This window comes from Phodopus roborovskii, unplaced genomic scaffold (genome assembly GCF_943737965.1).
Source record: "Phodopus roborovskii unplaced genomic scaffold, PHOROB, whole genome shotgun sequence".
Taxonomy (NCBI): domain Eukaryota; kingdom Metazoa; phylum Chordata; class Mammalia; order Rodentia; family Cricetidae; genus Phodopus; species Phodopus roborovskii.
The window spans coordinates 698,375-709,094 of record NW_026125941.1 but is presented as its reverse complement, the minus strand read 5'-3'; the positions used below and the strand labels follow the sequence as shown (position 1 = coordinate 709,094).

The window sequence follows — 10,720 nt, the reverse complement described above, 5'->3', positions numbered from 1 at the left end:
AACCCTCTGAGTTTGTGAAAATATAAATCCTATTCACATTAGCAGGTTAGTGTTAGAAATGATTTGTCTGGATGCATTAACATTTTCAAAACTGACAGATAATTTATCTCTTTAATTTTGACAGTGCAATTATGATCATATAGTGGGATAGTTTGGTGTTCAGTACACAATCAGAGTTGGAATTCTAGCTTATTAGTTGGTTTTCCATTGTAGTCTAGGCTGGATGGAATATTTCTGGTTACTTTTACTCGGGAGATCATTGTCTGTCCAAATCCGTGGCTTCTAGCTGAAATTCCTGTAACAACAGCTACTTGGCTGGAATAGAAGTCTTGAATGAGTTGTTTAGGGATAGGTAGAGAGGAAATTGATGAGCTGGGTGCAATTAAAAAAGGAAAAGTTCAGATCATCCTGAGAACAGAAAGGAATGCATATGTGGTTCCCAGTCTGGTATGTGTGGTTGTAGGAGCGAATCCTGTTTCTTCTGAAATACGACACAAGCTGTTTGATAAGTGTTTCTTCTCAAGCTTAAAGGAACAACGTCCCATTGTGGTGTCTGTATATGAGTTGTGAGTTTCAGGTCAAGAAATACAGGGTTTTAGGTGGAATAGTTGAATCCATTGGGGAACGCCCTCATCAGAGCAGCTGTTGGAGTGGCAAGAATTTCCTAGAAGTGGACACTTCTCACAAGGGAAGAACTGTAGGTGGTTCGGCTTTGGTAGGTTGAGGGCATGTAGCAGCATGAGCATAGGTAACTAGGGTTAAATTAGATGGGAGTGTTCGTCATTCAGAAGAAGAAGCTGGGGAGCAAGAAACTGGAGGATAAATACCTCAAGAGGAAGAAAGACAAGGAGTAGGAGCAAAAAGAGCCAAATGGATAGTTGGATGTTGAGGATGAATTGTTGGGGGTTCATCAAAGGGGTCTGTGTTAGTGGAGTTTGCCTCATAGTTAGATTTCATGGCTAAAACGAAATGAGATGGAGAAGACGAAGATGAAAGAGAAAGTTTAGCAGAGAGGTAGTAGAAAGCTTGGACCTGCTGTAGCTCCTTCCATCTACCATTCTGCTGGTAGTAATTTGGAAGGTTCCATAAAATGTCAGGATCCAAAGAGCCATCAGGTTGCCAATTTGACTAATTATGTATGTTGTTTCTAGGCCATTTCTTATTACTGACATGAGTGATTCTGGGGGGCTTAAAGATTGCAATTAAGTGAAAGGGTTTTATATTTTCTAGCAGACATCCCAGTGTAGTGGATGTGCTTTTGTCTTTTGTTGGTTTGTTTCCCATGGGTGAAACAAAAATGTCAAAGATCGCTCTCGGAGCTTGCCAGGTTGAGAACGAAGTCAAGGGCAAGACTCAACAGGACTCAGCAGTCTGAAAAGCCATACTCAGTAACCACCAGAGTCTTAAAGCTGAAAGTTGAATGTACCGCTCAGCGAGGGCAGTACTGGACTTCACCCATGGGAAATGTACCAGAGATAATGGTCAGTGAGAGGAATCCTCCGTGCCCTTAAAGACCGAGACTGGGGGCTCCCCTGCTTCAAAGAGCACCAGAAGTGTACTGGAAGATCAATAGCCTTCAAATTTGAGGAAATGTCTCCCCTGACCAGGAGAGAGGGTACCTTATGTAATTGTAGCTGCTGTTTGATGGTGATCTCAGCAAATGAATAGATCATGAGTGGGCTGTCATTTGGGATCAGGATCCCCAAGTGTCTCTGCCACAGGAGGATTAAAGAGAGAGCATGTGTCAGTTTCACAGCAACAAATATTTTTATTTGGCTACAGTGGCAGACAATGAAACACAAGACTCAACATACCCACGTGGAGTTTTTTGATGTAAGGAAATAACGGAGGTGCGATTAGGTGTTGGCCTAACAAGAAGAGAGAAGAGAGGAGGGGTGAAGGGCACGTGCTTAAAAGGGGATGCTTGCACAACCATACTGAGTCCTTATGAAACTCTATTTGTGATGTATCTATGACGTGGCCACACAGGTATGTTGTGTCCCACTCTTTCTCAAGGTTCAGGGTCAGCATAATGCCAAAGTTCCAATAAGCATCATATATACTTAGTCAGTAGGATGAAACTAAAAATCTATAAGATAGATGGACAATTTAGATAATGGAGCAAATAGGAACAGCTGTAGCATTATGAGGGTTAAGGCCTGTCGGAAGAATAATAACTGTTTCAAAATAAGACAATAATCATATAATTGTAAACAGTGGAAAGCAAAGAACAGTGCTGGGAAGATGATGTCAGTAAACTTGAGAAAGACATAAAGAAGGGCAAGAAAGAGGAACATGAGCATAATTTGATTGACCTTAAACCCTATATGGTTTGGTGAAATTAAAAATTGGGATGAGAAAAAATTTGGAAAGGGGTCATTTTTTGGATAGTTTCTATGAGGACATCTTGGGGCAATAAATAGTTTTATAGCTATGATGGTAATAGGCGAAATACTTTATAACATAAAATGAAAGGTGTTATGTTATTGGTTAAATAGCATGTAGGCTCATACTCATTAGTTATTCGATAATATGTTTGTACAAAAGTTCCAAAGCTTCTGCAGCACAGATTTGTCTGACCTTCTAAACCCAATATGAACTTTGATACCATGAATACTCACCATGCTAGACTCTCTCTAGTAGTTAACTTTATGAGGTTTGACAACACAAAATTGTGAATGTGTAAGAACAGTCATAATTGTAGCTGGAGAACTCAGAATTGAACTCGTCAAAAGGACACATCACCAAAAATCCTATCAAAAATATCTTGAAAATGAGGCATTGAAAAGTTATAATAAGTAAATTGTTAGAAATTGCAATGGAGAAACAAATTTTGTAAGAATAATAGAAAAATAGTCAATTGCCTTTTAATATAATAACACGGGGATGTTATGAACATTGACTGTGACCTCAATTGCCCTTGTGTCATACCTTATTTTTGTTGTTGTTGTTCTTTAAATCCAAGATAATTTGTGTGGGTTGATTGCCTCCAAGTTTAGTGTGGGCTTTTATTGTGATAAAGTTATTAATTAAATGAATCTATATTGTTAGGTAAATGTCCTTAGTTCTTAAATCAGCAGATGAAATGGATCTAAAATAACTGGGTACAGCATTGGGGTGCTGTATTAAAATGGGAGGAAAATGCCCTGAGTTGGTACAAAATAATTTTCAAAGAAAACATTTCTTAAGACTGTACAATGAAGTGACACTTTGTCCCAGTGTCTGTGAATGAGAAATCATTGATCTGCAAAATGTTAGGCAGCTCTGGTTTGCTAGGGAGAAAGTGACAACACAAAGGAGGAGACAGGAAAATTTAGGTTTTGGTGACATAAAAGTGTATTTGCATGCCAGGACTGCTTAACAAAATAGTATAGACTTATTAGCTTAGACAACAAATAACTTATTTTCTCAAAATTATGAACTTTCTAAATCTGAACAAAAGGTTTAATTATTTTCCGGTGTTTCTCCTGAATTCTAAGTGTCGGTCTCTACTTCTGACTTCAGATGGCCTGATCTGAGTGGCCTTGTATTCTAATATTTTATAAGAACTCCAATTATATAGGGTTAGAATTTATATATTTGATAGAATTTACCTTAATTACCTGTAAAAAGGCCCTATCTTCATAAAATGTCACATTCCTAGGGGCTGCTGCTGAGATTAAAATATGATTTTATTGGGAAATAATTCAGTCCTTAACCCTGAGTATGTAGGTTAATACTTGTTGCATTTCTCAGACAATTCAAACAAAAAATATCCCATTATTTTTTAAAAAAATTATTTTGTGTTGCTGAAATGTATTAGAATGAAACCTTCTCAAACATCCAATATTGTTTCCAGAATGTAGGTTATGTACCACACAATATACATAAACAGAAAGGAAAGAAATATGAATCACACCCATACCAGTGTATGAGCAACTAACACAATTAATTTAAAAATTCTAATCACAATGACAATAATTTAAAGGTAAAACAAGCTAGTACTTTTTTTTTTCAAAAACAGTTTTTCAAATCTAATATATACATACTGTTTTAAAGAAACACGGAACACACAGCAGGGAGGTCATAGGTGATGGCACACCAACATTGGTGAGGCAGAGGCAGGCAGATCTCTATGAGTCAGAGGCCTGCCTGGTCTACAAAGCTAGTTCCCGGTCAGCCCTAGTTATACAGGGACACCCTGTTAGAATAAAAAAAAAAAGTAAGAAAGAAAGGCATTTTGAGAATTGTCAACAAATGAATTTGTCAGTATATTATTCAAAGCATTATGCCTGTGCCTAATGTAAATGAATTGAGCTGCAAGTTGGAATTATGTGACCCTGGATATCCACATCTTCGGAAGCAAAACTTATTATTGGTATATAGTAATTAATGTAAATTTATAAATGTGCATACTGTATACACAAAATGACCTATGACAGAAGTGCATTTATTACTAAACGTGGTGAATTTTGTGTTTTTATGTGAAATTGACTGTGTAAGCAATGGGCACAGTAAAGAGATCACTGAGGTGGCTGCTCCAGGGTAGGGATGGCAGGTTTTTATTTTAGGTAAGAGAAAATGTATATCCAGAGTCATCTGGAAGAATCCGGAGTAGTGAGAGAATGAAATACACTGGACATGGCCAAGGCCTAAATCAGAGAAGGGAAAAATATATGCGGGTTATATGGAAAATACATAGCTGAGGGTAGGAAATACCATTATCTGGAGCAGCCTGGGTCTTTAAGGCAGAAGAGCAAGTGAGAAGGGCTAGGATCCAGGCCTGGGTTTAAGTTGTTTAATACATTTGTGTGAAAAGGAAAGGGACTTAGCCTGACAGGCAGCAAGGACTTTGACATGTATTCAGAGGTATATGTCAATAGCAAGCCATTTGATCCTTTAGGCAGAGACAAAGGAAATGACTCCTTTTGGCTGACAAACCACCTACAGTAGTTTGTGAGGAATGCTTCTCTTACGTAACCACCAGAAATGCTACTCTAGTTCACTTTGAGGTAACCTTACAGTAATTTTGTGGCAAGTCAGTGGTCCTGTCTATTTAGGAGGAAATGCACTATGCATTGTAACTTATTACATGACAAAGAAATTAAAGAATTTTAAAAAAATATACCTGAAGCGAGAATATGAGAAAGACAAGACTTAAAAGGGCATAACAGGACTCAGGGTGATGAACATTGGAAATAAAATAAAAACATCAGGGTCACCAGATGAAAAAGAAACAGTACGAAAAAACTAACAAACAAACAACACCAAACCACACACCTATACCACCACCAGCAAAAAAGGAAAACAACTTGTAAAATTAAGCATAAAAGGGAGGAATCCATTGATTAGAAAATGAGACTCAAACATTTATAATGAGAATGAGAGAGTAGCACATTTGATGGAATCCGTGGTTGCAGTGAAGCTTCCTCAGCGAGAAGAACGCAAAAGAACGCACTAACCCACCAGCAGCAGGACACCAGCAGCTCTCAGCTACCAGCTTTTGTCCAATCATACTTTCAGACATCCATGGCCACAGACTAGCATGCAGGCAGGCAGTTGGCTCCTCTCTTTGAGTTCTAGTGAGCACTGCCTAGACTGAGTGCCTTCTCAGCTCACTTTTGATGGAGGCAGAAGCAAAGTGGCCAGTCCCTGCTGCAGAGCCCTGGACAGGACACCCAAAGAAACTAGTTCCTAAGTGAGCGCCAGGCAAGAGCAGTGTGGGAGGGAGCTGGCCTGAGGGAGAAACAGAATTGCAGTGGGCACATGGCACGCATGGGGAAGAGGCCCAGGGCTACATTAGGAGCCAGGCACAGATTCAGAAATGAGCACTGGAGCATGGAGGAGGGGGAGAGCGGGTGAATAATTGGAGGAGAACTGGGTCTTCAGCCAGGACCCTGAGCCCCAGGTGGAAACACTTAAGGCACTGAGGTTAAAGGCAAAGTCGAGAAAGAGAGGTACTTTGCAGTGCTTCTCTCTGCCTCCAAACAGGTTAGCTCCCATGACGATGGAGCCCTAGGCTCTAGGAGCTCAGCTTAAAAGTGGCCAACTATGGTGACTCGCAGTTCCTAATTCTGCTGGTTATGCACTGCCCCACTGCCACTCTCCAGCCCATCCCAAGGGCACCAGGGAAGCTAGAAGCACACAACTCAGGAGCAGATGCCCAGCCAGGTCTGTCCTCAGGCTTCTTGAGGGTGGTTAGGGACCAGCGCCTGGTGCTGAGGCTTCGAACCAGGAGAAGTTGGCCACTTGTCCCCTTAGCTAACAGGCTCTTCCTTTTCCCCCTCCTCAGCCATGGACCCAGGACCCAGTACCAGTGCCCAGGATTCCAGGACCCAGGAGGCCGAAGGGCAGCCCAAGAGCCCCGCTAAAGGACAAGGAGACAATGGCCATGAAGCCACCAATGATGCTGGTCCAATAGTGAAAAATGCTTCACAGGAGATGCCTAAGGGTGGATCTTCCTCTCCTGCCCAAAACAACCTCGTGGGCCGCAGAATTTCCCACTTCTGGAAGGAAGATAATGGGGATGTCACTCATTGGAAGGCTACAGTCCTGAAGCAGGTTGCTGTAACACCATCTCTCTATCTAGTAAAATATGACAACATCGACTGTGTGTATGGATTAGAACTATACAACGACAAGAGAATAATATTCCTTGAAGTTCTTTCTGAAAGGGTGGAAATTTCCGAAGGCCCTGATCCCATGCTTGCAGATGACATCATTGGAAAAGAGGTGGCACACCTCTTTGAGGAAGAATGTGGACTTAAGACTCACTGGAGGGGATGGTCCTGGGTCTAGCACCAGTGTTAACAACCTTTTTCTATATTACCTATGAGAAAGATCCAATCCTGTATATGTACCAGCTTCTGGATGATTATAAAGAAGGCAATCTCCGTATCATTCCAGGCTTGGATGAGGCTCCTCCACTAGAAGTAGATCTGGGAATTGAAGGTGGTCTAATAGGCAAACGTATAGAATACAAAAACGAAGATGGGACTTCTAGAATTGGGAAGGTGATCCACCAAGTTGAATCAAAACCATCTGTATATTTTATCAAATTTGAGGATGATTTCCATATCTATGTCTATGATATGGTGAAAAGGATCTGATTGATTTGGAAAGCCAGGTCACAACTGTTGAAATAAAGTTATGATTTCAAGATATGCAGAGGCCTTTGAGTGTGTTGGCAGCTCTCAGTGAGCTTAATGGTTGGTTGTTCTGGCAAAGACACATATTTGTGTGTAAGGCATGCTCTGTGAGCACTTTGCAGTATGGAAACACTGGGTGTATTATGCTGGGTGGAGCAGGTAATGATGCAACAGCTGTCAATTCAGCCCTTGAGAGAAGTGAGCACATATCCAAGATCGTCATCTAAAAATGGAATGAGACTTATCTGGTCAGGTTGGGGGGAGGAAGAGAAGGGACTGGAGATGGTCTATGGAGGAGGGGCCTGAGGAGGTGACTGCCAAGGTACAGGGGGAAAGTAGCCAGAATGAGAGAGAGGCCACAATGAGGGGAGGGACAGAGTGAAGGAAGAAATATGGACTGGGAACAGATGATGGAGGGAGGTAAAAGAGAGTGAAGCCTTCTGGTCAATTCTGGCCCTCACAAAACCAAACCTACACCATAGAAGATACACAGAGCAGCTTACATGAGGTACACAGTAAGGTTACTCAAGGTCTGTTCCACAGGGAGGACTATGATGAGAGAGGATCAGGGACTTGCGAGGCCAGGAGGTCTCACTTATAAGCAATATAGGCACTTGAAGAGTGTATATGTAGAAGGAACAATTCCAGGAAGAATGCCTTTCTTGGTAATCCACATTCTTCTGGGTGGCTGTCCATGGTGGCAAAGAAAGCACAAGCACTGGAGATTCCCTGAAAGCTCTTTCCATGGGACTAGTAGAACAGTGGAACCGAATGGCCTACCGGACTGGCCTGGTTTCAGAGAGCCTGGCACAATATGAACCCTAAGCAAACTAGTAAGAGTTCCATGCTAGCTCTGCAAACAGGGTAAACACTTCCTTTGATTAAATGGATCCTTGGTGAATCCAGGAATGTCAGTCGAGTCACACTGTACTTCGTCTTGCTGGAAGTCCTTGCATTCCAAGGTAGTGGGGGCATCTGATGATTGTGCCTCATGTCTTCATGCTATAGAGAGAACTTGGCAGTCCATGCTCTGTCAAAGTTGCCTGAAGCCACAGATGGCTCCATTCACTGTCCTGGCAAATAGAATATGCCCTTCTTTAAGCCTATCATTCCAGTGAGATTCCCTACAAAGCCTTTAGCAACTCACAACTTATGGGTCCCTACAAACCAGACTAGCTCCCCCTGCCTTCTTAATCTCAAAGCCAACCCTGATGGAGATGTGTTGTGTGCATTGGGGGGGCCCTTTTCTGCCATGTAGGCAAAAACACTATACATATGATAATTAAAAAATTTGTTAAAAATAATATCACTGGGGCATCAAAGAACCTTTAAAGACTTACAGGTTACAACTTTTAGAATGGAATTTCGATTTTCCCTTAACTGAATGGGTAAATGGTTGTACATATAAACCAGAAGTTTAGCATGGTTTGTGTTATATAATAGCAGGCACACTCTGCCATCTCCAGGTACATATTCTCAGCTCTTGAAAACTGGACCACAATCACAAACCTACCAGATACAAGTTGTGAGTAGATGATTATGCATGCTGCACACAAGAATCCTGTGCCACAGTACACCTTCTGTATTTTTAGACATAGCATTTACACAACGGTGTGGATTTCTCTTTGTCTTTAAGGATTCTTGGCACACGCAGTGAGACTATGTATCAAATACAATTCTGTGTGCACTGGAGATAAGTCTTTTATCAGTATTTAGATGCTTGCTTAACCAGCAGAGCATTCTATGCTAGGAATACACCCATGGAGTAATGAAGATCTGGGCCAACTCTGTATAAATTCTCTGGAGCAATATGCCCTTTGTGAATACCCAGCTAACCCTAGGTTCTAATGCCTATAAGAAGATTAATGACCCTATTTTGCTACCCCAAGTGTGACAGTCAAAGGGAGTGGGTCCCCATAAGCTCATGGGGAGTGTTTCCTTACTGGAGGAAGTACATCACTGTGTTGGTTTGAGCTCTCCAATAGGAACAACCCATTCCTACTGCCTGAGTCTACCTCCTGTTGCCATGTCATCATCACAAGGTCTGCCTGCATATCTCCAATAGTGATAATTGACTGAACATCTGCTCAGTCAGCCACCACTTAATTAAGTGTTTTTACATTATAAGAGATGCCACAGTCATTAAAAGACATATCCACGTCAGAATGCATCCTACATGTACTAAGAACATTTGCCTGTATTTCTTGATCCATGGGAAGAGTGATTGTGGAACATTGTCTGAAGCCTTCCTATCTCTTCTTGGTTGATTCAACACAAAGAAAAGAAAAGTAGAAGAAGAGAAGGGAAAAAACAAAAAACAAATCCTTAATCTTAAATTTCACTGGGATAATATTTGTAGAGTCAAATGCATTTTGAGGACTGAGGATTCTCATTAGATGGAAGTTAAGACCATATCCAAAGTTCTGGGTTGTACTCCAACAGATAAGAGGTTTTCAACCTGTGGGTCATGACCCTTGAAAGTTGAATAACCCATTCCTAGGGATTTTTATCAGATATCCTGCATTTCAGATGCATACATTATGATTCCTAACAGTAGCAGAATTGCAGGTATGAAGTAGCAATGAAAATCATTTTATGGTTGGAGGTCCCCACTACAAGGGTAAGAGTATTTACTAAGGTGCCACAACACTAGGAATGTTGCAAATTACAGCACTAGGTGAAGTGTCTTCTACTTTGCTGTCTCAGAGAATATTGGAAATGGACTTGTTATAGGGTCTCATATATATGGGACTGAAAATTATAGGGGGGAGCTATGCTTTTGATATCGTCAAAAGTGAGTCATTTATGTACGTAATCACCACACTAATAAAATTTTCTGGCAAGGAAGAAATATAGCCCCATAGTTAGCATGTGCTACATAATTTAATAGAATTTGTGGCTGGATCACTGTACTATACATGGAAACACACTTTCATCACGATGTCAAAATACAGTTCTACTCTTACTGCACTGTGCTGCTTCATGTCAGACTTATTACTCTTTCCAAACTCTGTCTACAATTAGAGAGGAATTTCCTCTTGCATGTTTTCCAACACTTCAAACATGCTATAATTAATTTTATCTCTTCAAGTGCTTGCTGATTGTGTCTTCCTACCACTAAAATATTTCAGATCAGTGTTGTTGATCCAATCCACTGAGTTAACTCTGTATCAATACCAAGGTCTACTATGGTTAAATAAGGATCAGAATAAACAAATAGGCCAAATAGATGTTTATTAAGGGAGAAATAACTTACAACCTAGATAGATTATCACCAGTAGTCTCCACTGGATGTTCTCCACTCCCATACCCACTAGCAAGATTGCATTCCCCGGCTCCTCCTCAGCCCTCCTTCCACAGGTTAGATCCACACCTGGCTCCATTCAACACTGGGCTTGGTCAGTGCCACAGAAGACACAAAGTGAATATCCCACTAAAATTCCCCTTTTAGTCTAAAGAAAAGATTTAGGACTGATATAAAACTATATACAAAATAGTGAATAACAAGTGTGCTCTAAGAAAAGGAAAATCGAGAACAAAAAGACCTACATATCTAGTCCTAGGGTGAAGGCATAACGGAGTTTGCAACAGAG

General features: G+C 40.9%; 1 pseudogene; it reads left to right on the top strand.

Annotated features, from left to right (window-relative positions):
• Positions 1–6,273: 6,273 nt before the first annotated feature.
• LOC127218096 (spindlin-2-like) lies at positions 6,274–7,088 on the top strand (annotated as a pseudogene).
• Positions 7,089–10,720: the final 3,632 nt, after the last annotated feature.